Raw genomic sequence first — 24,378 nt, 5'->3', positions numbered from 1 at the left:
ATTCAAGATTATTAGATGCCTTTAATGTCTAAGTTTTGGTTAGACATTTAGGGGACTTACAGTATCATAGGAGATATAAGATACAGAGTATGTATGTATGGCTACTTGAGAGAGAGAGAGAGGCAGAGAGAGAGAGAGGAGATTCAGGTGAAGCTCTTTGAGAGTTCATAGGAGAAAAAAATCTGGGGCAATATCATTGCCTAATATGGAACTGCTAAAACATCAAATATGAGGATCAGAAAATTGTCAATCAGATAGAAGGTCTACGCACAAGGTCATTAAGTCAACCAAGTGAAGGTCACACCTTCACTTGCTTTTCTCTCCACACCTCTTTCCTCTCCCTTTTCACTCTGCCTCAGGGACTTTTATGTAGTTAGTCCACTTTCCTGCAGAGGTGCTGCCAACCCAAACCCTCAGGGCCCCCCACGCCAGCCCACTCTCAGCCATGGGTGGCTGCCACTTGTGCATGTCAGTGGTCAGTCTCTCCACCAGGAAGAGGGAGCCAGAGAAGAGATTATCCTAACCCCAGGAGGCCCAGCCCCTCCAAGAAATAAGTGACTTCTTCAGAATCATGTTGGGGTTGAAAGCCAGGACGTAGTCATGAAGCAGGGGACTGGAAAGATGGGCATGACCTTTGAACTTTGGAGTGGATGTGGGTGAACTCTTATTTTCTCCTTGCAGTGGATCCTGTAGGTGAAGATGCTCTTTATTCTGGAGGTCTGAAGTAGCCAGCAGCCAGAAGACTCAGGTGAGGAACCACCAAGTAGTTCTTGTTAGATGCATGTTCCAGGGAAGTGCTGCACTGTGTGCAGCAGAGGCTTCCGGATACCATCACCCCTGGTGTGACTTATTAAGGACGAAGGGATAACTAGAGGCAGGAGCCTGTGAACAGCAACAACAACAACCATGACCACAACAACCACAACCACAATGCAGAGTGCAAATATGGAGAATCTGGAATAAAGGTAAAAGGGAGAAATTAGGAAAGAGAGACTGACTAAAGCTAAAACACCTAAAGTCCTGGAAAAATTCTTTCCATTGTAATAGATCAATTGTAATAGATTAAAGAAGCCTACAGGCTTGGGGTGGGATAGGAGGAATCACTGAATGAATCCGTCTAATCTAGAGAGCTGTCACTTTGCAAGAACTGAGATGATAGCTCTGCAGTGATACAGGGTCATGCTCTGAAGTGACTGTCCAGTGCCCTAGAAAATACAACGCTAACACTTGCCCTTTTTTTCTCCCGGACACTTCCTGTGGAGACAGGGTTGGTAGCTGACACATCTCCTCAGTGGTTGTTCAGCTTCGATCCTCTGAGATCCATGAAACTGCATCCTCCAGCGTGACTTACAGTGGCAGCTTCTTATAGAAAGCGGAATATCATTATTCTCTGTGTGTGATCAGCCCAGTGGGGTTAAAAAAGCTACAGTAATCTCCACCGGGTGTTCATATTCTGAGCTTTCTGAAAATTGTTAGGGGAAGATTCAGACTCACTGTGTATACCTGCAAAGAAGGATAAAAGAAGCAGATATCAGTAAGCAGCGCCTAAAGGCAAGCTCATGCCCTTCTGTAACTCTAGATCTGTCCTCTCCTATCTGTGCCTCTAATTTCCTTCTCTATGAGGGGGCAAAGACACATGTTGCTTATCTATCTAAAGAATATCCGAGAATGACAGGAAAGTGAACCCAGTCAGAATATTGTAGGAATCAGATAGAACAAAAGAAAAAAATGAGAAGAACATAGCCTATGGGTAATTACCTCAGAAGAGGAAGGGCTTTGTTAGTAAGTGTTGGTGAGGAGGTTGGAGGATGAAAGGGCTCTTTGAGGATTTTCAGAATCATCAGCAACATTAATGGAAGGGGCTGGGGATATAGCTCAGCAGTATAAATGCCTGCCTGGCAAGCGCAAGGTCCTGAGTTCGATTCCTGGTACCAGAAAAAAGACTTCCACAAGATGAGGTTTGGGCTGAGGGTATATAGCTCAGTGGCTTAAACGCTTGCCTCACAAATCATGAGGTCATGAGTACAATTCTCGGTATCAAAAAAAAAAGTAATGGAATGATGTGACAGGGAAAGTTGGAATTATACACATTGAGTATAGCAGTTCTGTGTCTTTGGACAAAAAAAATCTGAGCAAGAGGTCTAAATAGGAAGCCAAAAAACTCAGTTTTACTTTTTAATTCCTTCCCAGCAACACAAGAAGGACATTTCTGGAGATCAAGGTGAGCTAGGCTGCTAAGAAGTCCCTCCATCTTGCCTTCTTCTGTCGTGTTCCTTCTCTCAGTCACTTGGAGCCTTCCTCCTGTGCCTCTTTATCAGAACTTCCAAGTCATTTACTCTCCTGAGAGGAAGTCATAAAACTTGGAGAGGAGTATCAGCAATAAGGACAGAGCCTTATTATACAGTGTGCAGATTCCTCAAAAAATTAGGATTGGAGGTTCCATTTGACCCAGCTATTTTTCTGGATATTTTTCCCTAAGAATTAAAAGCATCAAACTGCAGCAATATATGCACACCCATGTTTATAGTGGCACAGTTTGTAGTAGCTAAATCCTGGAAGCAACTCAAATGCCAATCAAATAATGAATGAATAAAAAACATGTGATTTTTTTTATAAGTGGAATATTACTCAGCCTTGAAGAAAGATAAAATTGAGACATGCCTAGCTAAATGGAATGCACCTTATGACCATAATCATAAGTGAAAGATATCAGACACACATGCATAAATATTGCATCATCTCTCCTATGTGAGAAACTGAAAATGTAAATAAAAAGAAAAATGTACAATAGCTATTGTGAAATAGAAAGAAACTATTCAAAAGGAAAAGGTAACTAGGGAGGGGGGAAGAGGGAGGAAAGGAAGAAAAGGAAAGAAGAGAGAGGAAAGAAAGATAAAATGAAAACAGAGCTTTGCGAACAGGTAGGAGGATGGGTTTGAAAGGAGAGGACAGGAACGGGAAAAAATAAAATAAAACAAAAGCTTAAATGAAAAGTAAGAGGTATCTGCAGTAAAGAAGAGTATAAAACCTGTGAAGATGCACAAGGTTTTCACCTGTCACAGCCAGAGACTCTAGACAAGCCAGTGCAGGTCATCATTTTTTGTTCTCATCGTTTTCCTGCCCCAGCACCTTTTTTATCTATTGAATAATTATTGAACAGCTATTCCATCCCAGGCGCCATGAAAGAAAACTATTTCTGCCGTTCTCTCCTAAGCCGTCAATGTGCCAAGAGTTGAAGAAAGAAGAAGGAATAAGAGAGACAAGGTCTCACCTTCTCTTACTCTGAAGTGATGATACAGAACCCACTTTGGGGCTTCTTTTTCACTCCCAGAACACAAGTCTGTTATCTTTTGCGTCTCAGGGACTTCAGAGTTTTAACCTGAATCCTCTTTTTCTCTTGTGTTAACTTGAGATTGAGTTTGTAAGAGGAAAGGAAGCCCAAGTTAGCTTGCTGTTCTGGTTTGGGTATGAAGCTTAGTTCCCAGCTGGTGGTTCTATGGCAAAGTGATAGAAATTTTGGAGTTGCAGCCTCGTTGGAGGAAGAGTATATTTTGCTTGAGCCTTTGAATGCCACCCTCTCATCTCTCTATATTTTTCTGCACACACACACACACACACACACACACACACACACACGCTCACTCATCTTTTCCTCTCTGCCTCCTGTCTGTCATGAAGTGAATTGTTCTGCTGCACAGCCTGGTTTCCACCATGATATTCTGCTCACCACAGCCCAGAAACAAGAGAGCCAAATAACCATGGACTGGAACCTCTGCAACTGTGAGTCCAAATGAAGCTTTTTTCCTTTAAATTGATTTTCAGATATTTTGTCACTGTGATCAAAAACTTACACACTTTTCATATTGTCCAGTCTCTTGAATGTTCAACTTCCTATCAATTTACACAAAGTAACACAATTGACATAAATTAACGTTTATGCTTTTTTCTCCTTTTTCTATGATGCTAATTTTTTACAACATTGATTGCCACATAGTATAAAGAGTAAGAGCATAGCATCAGGCTCCCACTACCTGCAGTGATGTCTCAGCCTCATGCCTTAGTTGGTCCGGAGAAAACGACCTAGCTTCTTGTACTCAATCTCCTCACTTTTAAATGGGGATAACTCATAGCATAATTATCAGCATTAAATAAATATTTATAAAGCAGCACAGTTTATGCCATCTAGCACTGTAAAAGTAAAATGTACATAATGATCATTCAGCTTTCATATTCAGCACTAGGAAAGCTCAAAAAGCTGAGTAACAAGAATATTTAATCAAGTTCCTGTCAAAAGCAACTGTCCCAGGTTTTTCTGCAACACTTTATGTAATATTATGTAATTCCTCCTCCTGCCACAGGTACCTCATCAATGGGAAGGACAGAACTTACTCTGGGATTGCAGTAGGCATTTACCTGGAAATAATTTGGAATGTGGCACAAACCACGTAGAATAAAGTAAATATATAAATAAAATCAAGATTGGTTATCATTCGTTTTTATATTGAAATGATTATAGAGTCACAAGAAGTTGCAAAATAATGCACACAGAGGTCTTGGGCATTCTTAACCCAGCATCTCTGTGCGGTAACATCCTGAGTAACAGTAGCACACTCTGAAAACCATGAAATTGATATTGGTGCCATTCACAAAGTTTATTCTCATGACACAAACTTATGGACACTCAGTAGTGTGTGTGTGCCATTCTATGAAGCTTTGTCCCATGTGTTGCTTTTTGTAATGACGGTAACTATAAAAATCAGTATAAAGAACTGTTTACCTAGCTCTCTTTTGCTAGCTCTTTAGAGGCGCATTCGCTTCCCCCCACTCCCAGTCTTTGATGTGATCCACTAGTCTTTTGTCTATCATTCTGTGTTATTTCAAAAATTTTATAAACATAGAATAATAAGGTATAACTTTATTTTTATTTTCCTAATAAGTATATGTTCATGATGCATAGGTAGTTACATTCATCCTGGGGAATTGGAACAGACACATATCTCAGTAATTCTTTTTACTTTTCTTTTTCCTCCTTTCCCCTACCATATCCTCCGTCCCCAAGTCCCTTTGCTATCTCCAGAAGTCTACCTTTCTGTTCCCTATGATCTATTCTTTGGAATGTGGAATGTGGAACTGGAATTTAAACCTAGCTCTTTAAATCATTTATATTTTAAATTTCTCATATGAGAAACTATACAATATTTAACCTTCTCTATTTATTTCACTTAGTATTGTGGTCTTAAAATGTATCAGTTTTCCTACAAATGACTCAAGTTTACCCTTTTCTATGGCTACACGGTAAATTCATAAATTTTTAGATTGATAGCATACGCTTTGAGCCAGTTTTGTGTATGTCCATAAAGTATTCCTTTCTATTGCTGAATAATATTCACCCTGGCATAGATGTTTCACTACATGTTTAACTATTCATCCACAAAGAACATTTGCTTTTGGCTACTATTAATAAAACTGCTATGAAAATTCATGCACAGATTTTCAGTGAAGGCAAATTTTGATTCCTCTGAGATAAGTGCTCAAAAGAATGATTACTAGGTCTTATTTTATGTGCGTGTTTAGTTTGAAAAGAATATACCGTGTTTCATTCTTAGCAGCAATTAGTGCATGATCTTTTTCTTCTGAATCTTTGCCTGCTTTTGGTATTATTGCCATTTTTCATTATAGCCATTCTGATAGATGTATAGTTCTGTCATTTTTGCCTTAAGTTTCATTTCAGTAATAACTAATATTTAACATCTTTTTCATGTGTTTATTATTTATTTTCTATATAGAGATCCCCTTTTGGAAAATGCCCATTAATGGTTTTGTCTATTTTCTAATTAGATCGTTGTCTTTGCCCTTGAACTGTGATATCTTTTTATAGCATCTGTATACAAGACTTTTGATTGACATTAGATGCAAATATTTTCTCCCAAATTCATAGCTTGCCCTTTCATTTTCCTCACAAGGTCTTTCAGAGATAGTTTTATAGTTTTTAAGAGGCCCTTTTTTTTTTTTTTGCTAAATTCTCTATAGTTTTACATCTAAAGTATGTGATTCATTCTGAGTTCATCTGTGTAGAAAGATTGAGGTTCATTTTCTCTGCCTATGGATGTCCAATTGTTTGGGTATCATTTATCAAAAACAATATTCTTCCTCCTTTCAATTTCTCTTTAAACTTTGGCAAAAATGATCGGGATATGTATTTATATATTATATTTTCTATGAAAAACCTGTGTACCTGTTTCTCTACCATTAACACCCTATCTTTATCACTGTATCTGTATAACTCTAGGTACATGGTACATTTTGAGGGGATGGCTGAGGACTGAATCTAGACTCTCACAATGCTGGAAACGTGTTCCCCACTGAGCTACATTCTCAGTTCTATAGTTCTCTTTAGCAGTAGAAGAGTAATTCCTCCCACTGTTCTTTTTTTCTCAAAATTCATTTTGTTATCAATTATTTTTGACAAAAGCTAATGAGTGTAGTACCAGCTGTAATATAATAACATATTTTAAACTCTAAAAATGAATTAGCATGACAGTGGCAAGAATAGATAGACCAAAATAATAGAACAGAATTACAGGAGAGAATAGATAGTCAAAAAGAAAAATTCTGATATTTGTATAAATTTAACAAATGACAAAGACAATATCACAAAGGAGAGAGATGTCTATTTCAAGATGATTATCCCCATGATTATTTCTATCTTCATGGTGAATTTCCTTTCTTCTCATATCACAATTACATAAGTACCACATGATAAGCGATTATGCCATTGGAGCTTCTCATATCACAATTAAAATGACTAAAGAAACACAAAATTTGGAAGAAATGTGCATCAGCACACATAGACACAAAAACTGAAATTTATATGTGATATTGTATAGATGAAATCAAATAAACAGACATAACTATGAGTGTGCCCAGGAAAGACCTGCCTAGGTACTAAATGGAACACATCCTTGCTAAGGACACCTAACCTCTAAGCTTTGAGCATCACCACCGAAAGTAATCATGCTCCAAGGGGTTATCACAGGGTAGGGGTAACTTTCCCCCTATAATAAACTCTGAGGAGATGGCAATTATGAGACTATAAAGCATATGACCATGTGGCTACCTGTGGTCATTACTACACAGTGATCTGATAAAGCAGATCATTTCCCAATTGGATTTCTAAGGAGGACAACCAAGAAGTTTGAAGTATTATTTTTCTCCATGTTCCTTGTGGGCTTTACGTTAAACAAGACATCTCTGAGCCATAGAGTAATGGCACAGTTAATAATCAGTAGACAATTCTTAGAAAAACATTTATTGAAATAAATTCAAGAAAACAAAAAGAAATGACTGACTCTAAAGATGGAAGAACAATTCAAACAAATCAGATGATTTCCAGTTCTTTGCTTCCAACTAAACGAAAGAGAAGTCTAAACCAAGTTCCAAGTTTGGAACTATTAAAAATTATTTTTAGAGATACATCACTATGTAATATTTTTATGTGTAATTTAAAGAATTGAATAAAACTTCTATTAAAATGCATCTTTCAATCTGTTTATTTATGTAACAGGGATGTCTTAGAGCTCCCATTTATAAAAAAAGGCAGAAAGATAATTCAGGGCTGAATTTTGCATACTTATATTCTATATATCATTGATCAGAGTAGTACTTATTTTTGTAGATTTTTAATAAAGATCTGCTAAATGAGTCAAATAAATTTATTCATGAATATATGAATCTATTAAAAACGTTAAAATAAGCCCCATCCATTTCATTAAAAAATGGATTACTAATGAAATTTATTTTTTATATCTAATAAGTTTTCAAAATTTTAAAAGTATGTGTGCGATTTCAGGTTATGATTTAACACAGACTTAGATCATGAGATTTTTTTTAAAGCGAAAAAGTGATTAGCAAAAGATTTTCAGCAATGAAGGAAAATTCACTTACAATTTTGAATTAAAAAACATATGAAAGTGTGGTTTTGGATTTGCAGAGAAAAAAGAACAAGAGGCACAGCAAAATACAACTCACAAAGAAAAGCTAGTTTATATACTTTGAAAAGTAGATAGTAAGCATCAGATTCCTAGAGCTTAGATTTTATTCTACATATTTACAAAACTGACACAATGGTTTATCATAGAATAATATTTTTTTTGTGTGTCAAAAACTACATTTTTAGAATTACATGAATTTAAGATGAAAGATTGCCAAAATGATACTTTTTAAAAAGGGGGAAAGAGGCTTAAGAACAGCTGACCCAGATAACTACCCAGTGGATTCCTCTTAGAGTCTAGGACCTAGGACCCAGACAATCATACACGAGTCACTGAATCAGTAGAAGTAGAAAGATCTTAGCAGCCCCTTAGTAGTGGTGAAATACCCTTAGCAATTATTTGATAAATGTAATACACCATATTAACAGAAACAAGACAAAATTAATCATTTCAATAGGTGCAGAAAAAATATTTGACAAAGTCCAACACCCATTCATGATAAAAACCCTACAGAAAATTGGAATATATGGTCTTTACCTCAATCTACTAAAAGCCATCTGTGACAAACAAACAGCCAACATCATACTAAATGGACAAAAACTGAAAGCTTTTGCTCTAAAATCAGGAACAAGACAAAGATGTCCGTTATTACAGTCCTATTCAGTATAGTCCTGGAAACACTAGCCAGAGCAATTAGACAAAAGAGAGAAATAAAAGAAATAAAAATAAGAAAAGAAAAAGTTAAGTTACCAATATTTGCAAACTACATAATACTTTACATAGAAACTTATAGATTTCATATCTAAACTCAGTAGTGTAACAGGATACAAAACCAACACTCATAAATCAATAAAATTCCTGTACAAAAGCAACAAACTCACTGAGAGAGAAATTAGGGAAACCACACCCTTCAAAATAGCATCTAGAAAATGAAATACTTAGAGATCGATCTAACAAAGGAAGTAAAAGATCTATACAGTGAAAATTACATTACTCTAAAAAAGGAGATGAAAGAGGATATCAAAAAATGGAAAGATATCCCTTGCTCTTTTGTTCAAGATAGTGAAAATGGTCCTACTCCCAAAACTGCTATACAGATTTAATGTAATCTCAATCAAAATACCATTAGCATACCTCACAGATCTACAGAAAACATTCCTAAAATTCATTTGGAACCAGAAGAGACCTTGCAAAAGCAATTCTGGGCAATGAAGTCAAGTCAGGGGGCATCAAAATCCCAGACCTGAAATTATACTACAAAGCTACTGTGATAAAATCAGCATAGTATTGTCAAAAAAACAGGCCTGAGAATCAGGGGAACAGAATAGAAGATGCGGGCACAACCACAAACACACTCAACCACCTTATCTCAGATAAAGGTGCTGAACATGTTCACTGAAAGAAAAATAGCATCTTTAATAAATGGTGATGGGAAAACTGGCTTTCTATATGGTAAAGACTAAAACTAGACCCATGTCTATCACCATGCATTAAACTAAAATCAAAATGAGCCAAAGATCTAAATATTAAAGTAGAAATGCTAAGTTTACTGGAAGAGAAAATAGGTAGAAATATAGAAGACATAGGTGTAGGCAGAAATGTCATGAGCAAAACCCAGACTGCAAGGGAAATATTAGAAAGAATCAACAAATGGGATCTCACCTTATTGAAAAGTTTTGCACAACAAAAGAAATCACCAACAGAGAGAAAAGACAACTTGCAGAGTGGAAAAATTTTATCCAGTTGTCCCTCAGACAAAGGACTAATATCTAGAGCATATAAAGAATTTTAAAAAATCAGATCCCCCAAATTTAAAGACCCAAACCAAGAATGGGCATCTGAGATGAATAAACACTTCTCAGATGAAGAAATACAAATGGCAAATAAATACATGAAAAAATGTTCAATTTCATTGGTCATTTGAGAGATGCAAATTAAAACAACACTGAGATTCCATCTCACCCGGAGAGAATGGTTATCATTAAGAAATGAACAAACAACAAGTGCTGGAGGAGGTGTGGGGAAAAAGGAGCCCTTCTCCACTGTTGGTGGGAGTGTAGTCTGGTGAAATCACTGTGGAAATCAGTGTGGAAATGCCTCAAAAAACTAAGATTGGAGGTCCCATTTGACCCAACTATTCCCTTTCTGGGTATCTTAATGGAAGAATTAAAAACATAGTATTAAAACATAGTATATTTTGTTCCCCTGATTCTCAGGCCTGTTTTTTTGACAATACTATGCCGATTTTATCACAGTAGCTTTGTAGTATCACAGCAGTATATATGCACACGTTTATAGCAGCACAATTTGTAATAGTTAAAACTTGGAAACAACCCAAATGCCCATCAACAGAGGAATGGATAAAAAAGATATGGCTTTTTAATATAATGGAATGCTACTCAGCTATAAGGAAGGATAAAGTTGAGACTTTTATAGGTAAATGGATGCAACTTGAGACCATACTCACAAGTGAAATAAATCAGACCCATAGGTGCAAACATCACATTCATTAGTGTGAGAAACTGAATGAGTAAGTAAGATCCAAAATGTACAATAGATATTGCAAATTGGGAAGAAATGGTTCAAAAGAAAAGACAAACTGTGATGGGGCAGAGAGTAAAGAAAGGAAGGGAAAAAGAAAAAAATGTATTTGTACATAAGATAGTTAAGATAGTTATACAGCTAGTTTCTCTTAGTTCATTGAAAAGTTTGTGCTAATATTGTTTGGATGAGATATCATGCCTATATTTTGCACTCTGAGTAACTACTACAAAGATAACAATAGGAAATATATTAATTATTGTAACTCTCCTACTAATCTGTTTTGAAACTCTGTTTTATTGTTATTTTTACTTTTTGTTTTAATAAAAAACCCAATTATTTTACCCAACTATTCTTGAAGAAAGTACCCCCTCCTATCATTAATGACAACATAACACATAGGTAACTTGCTGTATCTCTGCTCAGTGATGCTTATCCAAAACTAATCATTCCAAACTCACTTTTCTCTAAGAATCACTTACCTAAACACGTTTGGCTTTCTAGAAACTAGGGGAAGTCATAGGCATTCAGGCATCCAAGGTCTGGCCCAATTATTTGCTTGTCAGTGAGCCCTGCTGTCTCAGATGGAGAGTGTCTCAGAGGTGCCACTTAACTGTTTAATTTCTTTTCACACCCACACATACAACTCGTTTATGCTGAAACCTTAGGGGACTACCGCATGGACTCTTTGGAGTTAAGAAGAGCTATGATGATCTATGGCACTGCTGGGGAACCTCAGGCACACATGCCATAGTTGGCATGCAGAGCCTACTGGCACCAGCAGAGCCAAATCACCCCAGCAGCAGAGCATCGGGTAACAGCACACATAGGGGCAGGGTTGCGACTGTGTGATAAATATGTGGGTTTTGGGTTGCAGTTTGAACACTTGGTCTCTAAAAGACTAGCCATCACTGATCTATAGTGTGTGTGTGTGTGTGTGTGTGTGTGTGTGTGTGTGTGTATGCACTGTAGAAAAAATAGAGGAGAAATCGAAGATAAAACTGAAAATTACATTCCCATCACTGTGATAATTGCTGTAATGTATGCTTGTACTCCACATACATAAATATGATTTTAAAAGAATCTTAATAATAATGTGACTTTTCTCTTTTAATATTTTTGTGAAGTCTTCATATCATTGAACACTGTTCTAAGATATTTGTAATGTGGCCTGCTATTAAAAACAAACAGGTACATATAAGATTTTTTTAAAAATCAAAAAATTATAAAATAAATTGTTTTATAAGTGTTTTATTTGAGGGACATTTGTGGAACCAAAAATTATTATGATAAACAATGTTACAATGAACATTCTTGTTCTTTAAATTAACATTTTGGATAGTGTTACTAATCTAAGGAAACGAAGCCTGTTATTCTATGTAGAATCAGATAGTTACTTGGCTACATTTTCCCTGAGTAATCTAGTAGTTACTTGAGGGGAGGGTCTATCAGCTTATAATACCTTACTATCAAGATACACAATTGAAATAACTTTATAAAAAGAGCAGTCTATTTTCTCAGCATAATATGTGAGGAAATACAAACCAGATATCGGAGGAGACTTTTACTTTCTTGCTTTCCATTTAGTCAAATATTTTGCAGAGTAGTTTCCAATCCCTGGTTCCTGTTTCTTTTTGACAAACGCATGCAGGTCAGTTATTGGGACAGTTTGCTCTCAAATAGCTGAACGAGGAGGACCTTCTGACACTGTAATCACTGTCGCAGGCATTTGATGAGCTGGACATCTGTGAACAAGATATGGGGCAAGAAAGGATGGAGACCCTAGAATCTAGAGATATTGGGGATTTAGTCAGAGCCTGAGCCTCTGGCCTACGCCTAGAAGGGAGCCTAGGTCTCACTTCCTTTTCAGAATCTGGGGACAATGAGGTTGATGAAATAAGAAGACGTAGACTTACAAGTGAGTATAAAAGTGATGCACCTCAATTTATGCTAGGAAAAAAAAGTTTTTCCTTGCAGTACACTTCTGTTCTGATCTCATAGGAAAACTTTATAAACAATATAATTGATTTTTCCCCATACCAAAGCCCAATACTCTACTCCTTCTTCTTCCCACACAGAATAAAAAGCAACACAGTTAAGATAATGGATTAAAATTTGCAATACTGTCTAACTTCTAATAAGGTATTTCTGCTTCATGGTGGATAAGAGAGGATAAGAGCTTTGCTAGGATGCATGGTTCCTTTTTCTTCATTTCCATACTGTACCTTAGCCAAAAGGCAGGTTGGCATCTACCAAAAGCTTGTGTAAAGATTGTTATAAAGACATTTTGTATGTAGTTTCAAAATAAAGAATAGACTCTTAAGCCAAGGTTGACCAAAGCAGATTTGCACATCCTGCACAAAATGTGGGAGAAGGCCCTCTCTTTCTCTGTATTCTCTTCCTGGCCCTGTCTCTTATGTCCTATCAGGGCCCTAAAGGAGTAGCATGGGAAAGAAAAGAAATGGGAGATGCTGAACATTTTGGAGAAGGGAACTGCTCTAGATAATGGGTAGTGCTTATGTTTGAAATATCTTTGTGGATTAAAGGAAACTGTGAGATGTAATGTTGTGAGGACAGGCATGGCGGTTGGGCAGATATGGAACCTGAGAGGAAGGAACTTGAAAGCAAAAAGAGAAAGGGGAGGGGCAACTGGGGCAGCCAAAGTCTTTGCAATTACAGATGGAAAAGAGATGATAACACTGCTCTGTGCTCATTTCTCATTCTTTTTCTTGCAGCTTCAACTGGTAGACCACTTCCCTGGTAGTCCTGCCTTGCAGATTTAACCACGACTGTGCTTCTGACCAGCTCGGGAGACAGACAGGTACCGCCTCAGATACAAGCTGAAGTTGGCTCTGTATGCAAATACTTAGTGGTTTCCGTAGGTTCCAGCTGTTCTGTTTTCACATGACACCTCCTCTGAAAATACATTTTGCAGGTGGACAGATGCTATTTGACCTTTTAAAGCTCTCCAATATTTTGTCCTTTATACCAGAGCCTTAAAAGTACTAGTCTATAGCCTGTGTCTAACTTGCAAACTTGCCTTGTTTATGTGGATTTTTCCATTAATAATCTTACATTTGTGGACAAGATGGCTTCATGTTCTTCGTTCCTGAGCTGTGCCTTAAGGAAGAGGCAGGCTGGTGTCTATCAAAACTTTGAGCAAAGATTATTACAAGGATTTGGGGAGACAGAAATGGAGGGAAGGAGAAGCTGCTCAGAGAAAGAGAGGAAGATTGGAGGTGAGAAAATGCTTTCTGGATATGAGTTTTCTTCCTCATAGTGTGCTGAAGTGATCATTGTTGGCCTGGCAGGACCGACCATTTGCATACCACCCACGGTAGTGGAGTAATAATCAGGACAGCAGCAGGGCCCAGCCATCGTGCAAGGCAGATAGTAATTGGCGCCAGTGTACTCCATAGCTCTGGAAAATTCTTCCCACCATCATCCACTGCCCAAGTACTGAGAGAGGAAAACTGAAAGGAGCAGAGAAGTATCACAGAAGGATCGGAAGCAGGACAGAAATAGAGAGGAATCCTCTAGTGGGGTTGCCAAATAGGGAATGATTGTATCCAGTTAGACTCCGGAGGTTTTCTGCCGAGACTACTTCTCGATATTCCTTAGGCCAAATTGTGACAAGTTACACAACAGACGAATAGAGACAATAAATATAAAAATTGTAAATATCAAAATAAGTGACCAGAGACCAGCCTGGGCTACAAAGTGAGCTCAAGGCCAGCCTGAACTGGAGACCCTGTCTCAAAAAGACCAAAAGACCCTGTCTCAAAATGACAAAACAAACAAACAAACAAAAAAAACCAAAAAAAGTAACCAATAGGTGAATTGATCAGCTCATAGAATAATAATGAAGAAAGAAGTTAGTGAAGCTCAGGATAAAATAATGTCCTCAAATTATTAGGAAGGGGTAAAGAGAGGGAAACTGTTAAAAAAAATGTTAAGAAATTTAAGCAGTGGCAGTGGAAGTGTCAGTATCTGTATAAGTAGGTATGACAGATAAGAAAAGAAAACTTGAGGGAAAAGTAACCGAGAATTTTACAAAATCAGATTGAGATATTCCACATGGAAAGTGTAATGATTTACTAAACTAAGCAGAGAGAAAAAATTTAAACATTAAAGTAAAATTTAGAAGTAACAAATACTGAGGAAGAATTATAAAGTCTTCAAGTGCATAGGGGTATTTCCTGTAGGTCACAGAAATGAAATTGATATGAGCATTCTTCATGGTAACATTCAATACAAGAAGTCAGTGGTAATTAATGTCTGCAAATTACTTAAGGAAAAGACCTTTTCATTTCATATCTATCTAGACTTTCATTTAACTATGAGGATGGATAATGATTTTCTGTGGTATAACAGGTCTTCATATTTTAACATACAACACTCACTCTCACACAAAAAACACTCAGACAAAGTCTCCAGTGAAAGAAAAAATATAGGTGAGACTATATCAGAGGACAAGGATGGTGAATTTAAGTAAATAAAATAGTAGAATTTAATTCAAATAAATAATGACAAAGATATGGAAATAAAAACAAACATATAAAATCTATTACTTAAAGAGCATGGTAATGTGATAAAAGAGAGTTGTTTCCAAGAAATGTAAAGGCAGATGTGTGTTGTTATTCACTTTAGTAAGTAAGTAATTTCCACCAGACATAAAAGCAAAGTGTGTAACTTTCAAAACAACATAAGAAAAACCAACTTCTAGCCCTGTGGCATCCACACTGGACCTATCACCATCACTTCTGAGCAGGAGGGCTGTGCGTCCCACATACTCCAGTGCGGATAAACCCCCCAGGACTGCCTTCACCAAGCGCTGTAGATCTGTCTTAATACAATTGGACTGGAAAACACAATTGCAGCATGAACTGGAATTTATAAATTCAGGCTCAATTGAGGCCACCAAGGTGGCAGATGGTCTGGAGCTCAAGTAGAGCTGAACCGAATATGGCCTGATGTTCATGGAAAAATAGGGCTCTAATGACAAGGTGAGCACTAGATGACCAGAGAAAGTTGCTTTGTACACAGACTGAAGCTGACCTATACTTCAGCTTTCTCACCTGGCATTGGAGAGTGCTAAGATCAATGCACTGCACTGATGGGTTTGCATCAACCTGCTCTGGGATGTGAATTTTGAACCCTCTGGGCCTTTAATCCAGGGTGCTTCAGTGCTGGGTGATGAGGGCTGGCTAGTCAGCGAATGAATTTTGAGACTGAAAAGTGCCAGATGACCTAGAATAACCATGTAGTTTGTTACAAGGTTGATGAATATAGCTTTATACAGTAAGTTCCCAACTTATGACTGTTCGAGTTTGCAGACTTTCACAGATAAGAACAACCTGGCATTGCAAATGTTTGTAGGTAGAAATAGATCATGGAAATAGTTCACGTGTCTGCTGCTGTGTTCTCACTGGACAGCGCTCCACCAGAGCTCAGGATGTTGGAAGCAAGAGGTAAAGCAGTGGTGATGTGGAAGAGACTGCTAGGAAGTGCAAGGCAATAAGCATTGTATATTTGTGTCAAAGGTGTATAAGATTCACTTTGTGAGAATTGTGAACAGATGCAACAAAAACACGAACGTTCTCCTGGAATGGAACTCCATTGTAAATTGGGGCCTTACTGTACTGATGTGAATGACAGGACAAATTTTGGAGGCTCTATTTACTAGGAATGAGCAAAAAGCTGGAGACCACTTGTAGAGCAAGAAATAGTTACATTTGCTTTGGAAAAGCAGCCAAAGGTCAAGATTGATCCCGATACCTGCTTCTCAAAGTGAGAAACTCTAACCTGATAGACGTAAGATGCACTCAAACTCTAAAGCTAGGCAACAGGCTGAGCTCTGATGAATGAATGCTATTGCCAGTTGCCAAAATCTTGGTCTAGGATTGGAATTTTATGCATAAGTGAATGTTATATAATCATTAATTGTAAATTATTTTGCAGCACAGCTGTCTTCACAATTTAGTGTAGCTTTTAATGTTGAATATTTAAGGTGTAAGTACTGCCAACCATCATATTAACTCTCCAGGTTAACCATAGTCATCATTAAAGTCTCATCTCTTCATGGGAACAGAAGAAACAATTCCAGCTGTGGACTTAGAGGAAAAGGGTGGTCCCTGTAGAGATACCAGTTTCCTTTTTCATTTTTTTTTTTTTTTTTCGGTTTTTCTCCGGTACCGGGAACCGAACTCACGACCTTGCACTTGCCAAGCAGGTGCTTTTGCCGCTGAGCTAAATCCCCAGCCCCTCCTTTTTCATTAGAAAAGGCTGCTAGTGGAAACTGTTAAGGTGAGGACACTGTTGTTGAGTAAATGGATGAAACTGTGCCTTACTGAGAAGTGAGCCTTTATTTTCTCCTTCATTGAGCAGAGGTCCAATGCTCCTTGGTATGTACAAATTCTTCTGAAAAGGGTCTTTTTTAAAGATAGATCTTCTGAGGCCTTTTAAACAGAACATTTTTTTCTCCAGTAAGTCACCTAGTTCATAGTTCACAGAGTATTTTTGGGTGCTGTCTTGGAGTTGAACTGGTGAATGTAAGGAAGCCAATAATTCAGGATTTACCTTTCCCTCACACTGCAGTGTTTTGCCCTTGTTCCAGAGTATGAAGCAGCTTCCAAGAACTCCATGCACAGGCTGAGAAGTGTCCCTGTGATTGTAATCACATGGTGACGGCACTTAGAATCTGAACTGGAATTCTATTGTCTCCTTCTCATTCAGTTTAATGTTAGCAGTTTAATAGATACATGCATTTGAACTCTTGCATCTTGTATGGAGGTAGATCCTCTTCTTCAAACAGTGTAATTAACTGCACTTAAACATGAACAAAATATTGAAACCTCAAAAAAATAGAGAATTCAAATCTTCATAATGAAAACTGGTAGGCAAGGAGGAAAGAGAAGTAAAAAGAAATGTGAGTAAAAAGAAATGAAAACAGAACAACAGAAATTAGGTCTTATTAGCACAGTCATTGTAATGACTCTAATAGAGCTAAACTTAACAGTCAAATTATGGGCACTTAGATTGTGTTTTTAAAAAGTTAACAGTATATCCACAAATACATTTATAACACAATAACAACACACACACACATATAATACTATTTGAATTTTTACAAAATAGCACAAGAACAATACAAGCAATACTAAGTTACAGACAAGGTGACAGGAAATTAACAATGATTGTTGTACTACATACTGATCTCTTCAAAGTAGTTTCTTGGGAAAACAAATAGACACATGAAAGATTGATCAAATAATTAATCATTAGCTGTTCCTTTCAGTGAAGCAATAGAAGTCAGTAGAACAACTATGTTAGCTATCCTGTATATACATACATACATAATTTCCCCTTCTTTCTTTTCTCTTTTCCCTCATCCCAGTTGCTCTTTTCTTTTGAGCAATTTCCTTTCATTTCACAATGTCTGTCATACCTCCTAATTTTTATTCACTCTTTCAGGTTCTTACACTAGTGAAACAATGCATTGCTTATGTATGCAGGTCTGATTTACTTCACTTATGAGTATGGGCTCTAGTTGTGACCATTTATCTATAAAAGCCTTGAGTTTATCTTTCTTCATAGCTGAGTAATATTCCATTACATAAAAATACCACAATTTTTTATTCATTACTCAGTGGATGGACATTCCCTCAGATCTTTTTCCTTTCAGAAAATGAGAAGGAAAATAAATACAAGGATTAAACAGGAAGAAGAACTACTTTTATTCAGAAATGATATGATTGTATATATAAGAAATCCAAAAAATATGTAAATAAATTACCATATTAACACAAGGATTTAGGATTACTGGATTAAAAAACCAACATACAAAACACAATGGATGTTCTTTATCAGAACAATGAAAATAAAACGAACATAAATTTAATTTTCAGCAAAGCAAAAATATACTTAAGAATAAATTCTAGAGTGGTGTTACACCAAAGGTGATTATAGTTAACAGCGTTGCATTATATAAACAATAATAGCTAGAAGAGAAGCTTAAATATGACCTACAAGTGGAGAAACATACCATATTTACTTGTTGGAGGTTTCAGTATAATAATAATCTCAAAAGAGAAGGGAAAAAAGGAGAAATTTTGTATGTATGTATATACAGGATAGTTAACATAGTTAATCTACTGTCTTCTATTTCTTTGCTGAAAGAAACTATTAATGATTCCTTGATTGATCAATATTGCATGTCTCTATCTGTTTTCATGAGAAACACTTTGAAGATATCAATGTGTAATACAACAAGCATTGTTAATTTCCTACCACTTTGTTTGTAACTCTGTATTGTCTGTACTGTTCTTTTGCTATTTTGTAAAATGTTGTCTGTCTGTTAATGCTTTCCTTCTTTTATTTTTAAAATAAAAAAATCTCAACTTCTTTGCACTGATATATTGATTTAATGAAATCACAATCACAGTCTTAATGCATTTTTATTTTTGTTCAGTTTTATTTTGTTCATTTTATTTCTGTTCATTTTGAATGAAGTTGATTTTAAATTCAATTGTATTAATTAATATGTACCATTTATAAAAGTACATAAATTTTCTTTTTCTTTTCAATTTTTTCTTTGTTTTGTTTTTTGAGACAGAGTCTCATATGTAGTCCAGATTGTCCTTGAATTCACTATATATCCCAGACTGGTCGTGAACTCTCAGGGATCCTCCTTCTTCAACCTCCTGAGTTCTGGGATTATGAGCATGAATGACCACATTTAGCATAAAAATAAATTTAAATTAAAAACTCAAAGAAATTAGTGTACAAATATAGATACAAAATGTGAAAAAGAGCCAGACATTTTTGACCAAAACAGAACAAGGTGGAGAGACTTTGTCAAATTAAATTATGATAGGCAGAAAAGTATGGACTGGGGATGTAGTTCAGTGTTAGAGCACTTGCCTAGCATGTGCAAAGCCCTGGGTTCAATCTCAAGTAGTACAAAAATAAATAAAAAAGAAAAACATGTGGTAGATACATGGATAAGCAAATCAACTAATGCAACCTTGTGGAGAATCTAGGAAACCAATGCAACCATACAAAAATCCATGCTAATGTGTACCCTTTACTTATTATAAATAGTACAGCAACAGAGAGCAGATGAGCTTTCTATGAATGATTCTATAATTGTTTCTGCAGCAATTAGATATACAGATGGAGAAAAAGTAAATTTTAATCTCTTCCTTACTCCATACTCAAACAAAAACAAAAAATCTATTGCAAGTGAACTAAGAAACTGTAAAGAGCCAAACAGATTTTTAGATGACAATTTCGTACATCTTCCTAATTCAGAGCAGAGAAAATTTCTTAAACAAGACAGCAAAAATAAAGGAAAAGATTGATAGGTTGAAATTCAGAGCTTCTGTTTATCCAAAGACCCAAGGAAGATAGTGCAAATTAAGCTGCAAAATGAGAGAAGATATTCACATTGCATAAACCCAACAAAAGATTTCTGTTCAGCTGCAAATCACCATAAAATCCCTAAAGAACTGATAGATGATCCAATGAAAAATAACCAAGCACTTCACCAAAGAGAAAATCCAAAGATAGTAAACCTACATAAGTGTGATCAGTCTCAGTAATAATAAAAAGAATATAGAATAAAATCACAATAGAACACCATTATATTTGAATGGGAATGGCCAAGTTTGAGCAGAGCAACAAGGAGGTAAATTAGAAAAAATTTTTGGCAGCATGTACTGATGCTGATATATATATATATATATATATATATATATATATGCACATATATATGTATACACACTATCCTATAACCCAATAATTAAATTTATATTTAAATATATGCTAAAATGTATCCCAAAATGTTAACAACATCTCTAAATATCAAAAACTTGAATCTACTCAAGTAGCCATAAATAATGGAATGGATAAATAAAACAGGGACATGTTGATATAATAGAAGCTTATACAGCAATAAAAATGACAACCTAGAATATATGCACAGATAAATTTCATGAGCATAATGTTGACTGAAAGAAGACAAGAAAATAGATAGTTTGATATATAGCTATAAAACTCCAAAACAGGAAAAAATTAATGCACAATGAAGAAATGATTACCCAAGCTAAACTATAGAAAATATGGAAGTTGAGGGAGAAGATATGCAAGACTTCTAGGGTCCTGGTAATATCCTACTTCTTGATCTTAATGGTGATTACATGAGTGATTCCTTTCTAATAATTTATTAAGCTAAATACTTTTCTTTTGTGCACTGTTTCATGGATATTACATTGGGAAACAAAGAAAGTTCTTTAAAAAAAATAGGTTGATAGTGACGGGCTGCACTAGGGTCACGACAAAAATTGAAAGGGTTCAATATCAACAATGGTAATTTTTATCCGCAATTTTATTAATAATAGAGCAGAGAATGAGAAGAGAGACCTTTGGTCTCTGCCTTGAGCACTGGAGGAGATGTTGTCGGGAACATACGAGGAAAAATAGATGTGATTAAAAGGAAATATTATTTCCAATTTTGATATGTTAGCTTGAAGATGCCAATAAAACAGATGGAGGACATGCTTAGTACATGTTGGATACTTCGATCTAGGCTCTAGAGTAAGTAAAGAAGTATGCTTAATGAAGTGATAACTGAACGCCATGTGTGAGGGAGTGGGAAGGAATAGAAAGGTAGACAGAAAATGCAGAGAATATTGTGTCACAGAAACCAAAAGTAAAGAATGTTTCAATGAATAATGATATTAAAAGTGAAAGTTAATTGCCAGTGAGTCAAATAAGAAATGAAAAAAAAAATCTGTTCAATTTAGAGTCATTGGTGACCTTGATCAGAACAGATTCTCTGGGATTATGAGGAAAATTTTCAAATGGATTGGAAATTTGAGTAGCCGGGGAGGATATGGAGAATGTGAAGTCATGGTTTCACTAAGTTTGTATATAAAGAACACGGGAAACTAGGATGATAAAAATAAAGTCTAATACTTATAAAATATTGAGGTCAGGTGTGGTGGCACACCCCTGTAAACCCAGCACTAGGGAGGCTGAGGCAGGAGGATCAGTGTGTGTCTGAGGCCTGGGCTACAAAGTGAGCTCAAGGAAAGCTTGAACTGCATTAGTGAGACCCTGTTTCAAAAAGACAAAAAAAAAAAAAAATTATTCTGTGCTATTTGTTAGCATTATTCCTGGCACAGAGGACAGGGAACAGAGAGGTCCAATAATCCAGCAAAGATCACACAGTGGAAAAGCATCATTAACAAGATTTGAATCTGGCTCCTAACTGTCTGGCGTTCTGCGCTTCAGGTATGCTCAGGTTAGAAAGACAGTGTTTGTTTTGAAAGCAGAAGCATGCATATCTGAATGCTGACAGTTAAAAGCAGTGGAAAGGAAACACCTGAAGATGAGAGTGAGAAAAAGAGTCAACAATTCAGCCTGTGCAGAGGCAGGTGGACTTGAGATCCACATGTCAGGGGGTCACACTAGTCTTAGAGGAGGAAATTCCCTTTCCGTTGACAGTACTGGTTGGCAGGAGTAGATGATCGTATGAGACTGAGTGAGTTGCCATCGGATTCTTCTATTTTCTATGAAAAACAGAAGGTGAAGTCAGAGTCTAATCTGAAATTTGGAAAGGTGCAAATAGGGCAAGGGAGCAGCTGTGGAAGTTGGAGGAGGCGTCCGTGGCACTTCCCCTCTCCACACCCTCCCCTTTTCCATCATTAGTGCTGCTTAAATATTCACCCCCATGGGGCTCCGTCCCAGGATTTCTTCTCTCCTACACTGGACAATGTCCTGGGCAACCTCATCTATTCCTAAAGGTTTCAGCAATTTTCAGGAGGTGCTTGACCTGCAATGAATTCTACCGCTGTACAAAGGGGTCAAATGCCTCCAGACTGTGGACAATAAAATAGACCCAACCTCACTTACCTGGGTCAGTTCAGAGTTTTTCATCTAAACATTACATGCTCATTACACGTAGGACTAAAGTCAGATATATTTGCTTCACCATTTTGACTCTCCAGGAATTATGGACCCTAAGGCAGAGCATCATTATTAGCTTTGTGAATCAAAATGGGAGAGGAAAGGAATAGAATAAATAAAGGGAGAAAAGAGGAAAGTGAGTATGTTAATTATTGTAACACCAATATCATTTGGGATCCAAGGATGAAAATTTGCTATAATTATTCTGATTCCCAATTTTAGGTATAATTTGATTAGTTCAGTTTTTCTAGTGAGATTAAACAAAAGCACAAGATCCTCTAACAGTAAACAATAACATAAGATCCTCCAATAGTAAAATGACAATGTTGAAATTTTTACTTCAAACTCCTTCTCGTCTTAAAATCCCTAGGAAGAAATTGAGGTTCAAAGATTGAATCGCCTTGTTAAAAAAAATTCTAAACACATTAAAATCCAAATAAATTAAAGTCTTTAAGTTTCCCTCTTAACCAGAGTTAAAAATGAAAAGAAATCAAAATAACCCTGGCCCTGGATTTCGTTTTCTCTTTCTCTTTCTCTTTTTCTTTTCTTTTCTTTCCTTTTCTTTTTTTTTCTTTCCTTTCTTTTCTCTTTTCTTTTCTTTTCTTTCTTTTCTTTTTTTCTTTTTCTTTTTCTTTTTCTTTCTTTCTTTCTTTCTTTCTTTCTTTCTTTCTTTCTTTCTTTCTTTCTTTCTTTCTTTCTTTCCTTCTTTCTTTCTGTTGTCTTTGTGAGACAGGATTTCACTATGCAGCTCAGGCTGGCCTTGAACTCACTTTGTATTCCAGGCAGGCAGTGATCCTGCTGCCTCAGCCTCCTGAGTGCTGAGATTACAGGTGTGCACTACCTTGCCTGCCTGTGGCCCTGGATTTCTTATTGGTTAATCTCAACTAGTAAGTGTTCCATGTCTGGATGGAGCTAAGGTTGTTTCAGCTATTACTGTTTCTGCAGACAATAACAGAGACTGAATGTTAAATTCTTAGTGAGGCTTCAACAGATTGATGCCAGCTGACTGAGGACTTTGAACTTGAACTGAATTGTGACACACCTCCTTATACAACGTTAATGTTGACAGCCACCATCCTCTACTCTTTGGGAGATAGGTGGAAGTCATTTATTTGTGTCTTTTCCATTGACTCTATTCAACACTTCTTTATATTTACTTCCTCTTTGAAGTACTTCTGACATCTCAGATCTGAGTTTAGTAAGGGATCTCTTAAGTCAGAGATCCCCAAACCCTGGGTGCACATACTGGTACTACTCCATGACCTGTTGGAATCTGGCAGCACAGCAAGATGTAAGCATCAGGCAAGGGAGTGAAGCTTTCTCTGTACTTACAGCTGCACTCATTGGTGGTATTAAATTCTCATAGGAACTTGAATCCTACCTTGAACTGCACCTGAGAACTAGCATTCTCAATGAAAAAGCTAATGCCTGATGATCTGAGGTGGAGCTGAGGTGGTGATGCTAGTGCTGAGGAATGGAATCATTATGTATTGCAAACATATACTAATGAAGAAAAGAAACCTAAAAAAAAATCACCCCAGTCCCTGAAAAATTGTCTTCCACAAAACTAGTCCCTGGTGCCAAAAAAACTTGGGATCCCTGCCCTAAAGGTCACACAAATTCTTCCTAGATGTGACCCAAAGAACCTGATGTTTATTCCTTTTTAGTCCCATAGATTTATCATTCATTTTCCTGTATGATAGAGGAAGGACAAGCATGGCTGCCTACAATAAGTATACTATCTTGAGTTCCTCAGGAATTCTTTAAGTGTCTTCTGCCCTTGAACCCAGAGAACATCGCACAAGATCAGTTTGCCCCATGGGCCTGAATGCAGGGTAGAATTTGGAGCGAATAATGTAGGCAGCCTTTTGGGGGC

General features: G+C 36.6%; 1 protein-coding gene across 5 annotated transcripts in view; it reads left to right on the top strand.

The window, feature by feature from the left end:
• The first annotated feature begins 873 nt into the window (after window positions 1-873).
• The window catches only part of LOC102017650 (Fc receptor-like protein 3), a 71,321-nt gene continuing 47,816 nt past the window's right edge, over window positions 874-24,378 (top strand). For all 5 annotated transcript variants that reach the window (XM_005400128.2, XM_005400124.2, XM_013522497.1 and 2 more), the window contains exons 1-3: window positions 874-965; window positions 3,679-3,780; window positions 13,268-13,353. The gene's annotated coding sequence lies outside the window, so the exon portion shown is untranslated. The remainder of the gene's footprint in view (window positions 966-3,678; window positions 3,781-13,267; window positions 13,354-24,378) is intronic.

Source organism: Chinchilla lanigera, unplaced genomic scaffold (genome assembly GCF_000276665.1).
Source record: "Chinchilla lanigera isolate Chin_1 unplaced genomic scaffold, ChiLan1.0 scaffold00067, whole genome shotgun sequence".
NCBI classification, from domain to species: Eukaryota; Metazoa; Chordata; class Mammalia; order Rodentia; family Chinchillidae; genus Chinchilla; species Chinchilla lanigera.
The sequence above is the reverse complement of the archived record's forward strand: the minus strand, read 5'-3'. Positions and strand labels throughout refer to the sequence as shown.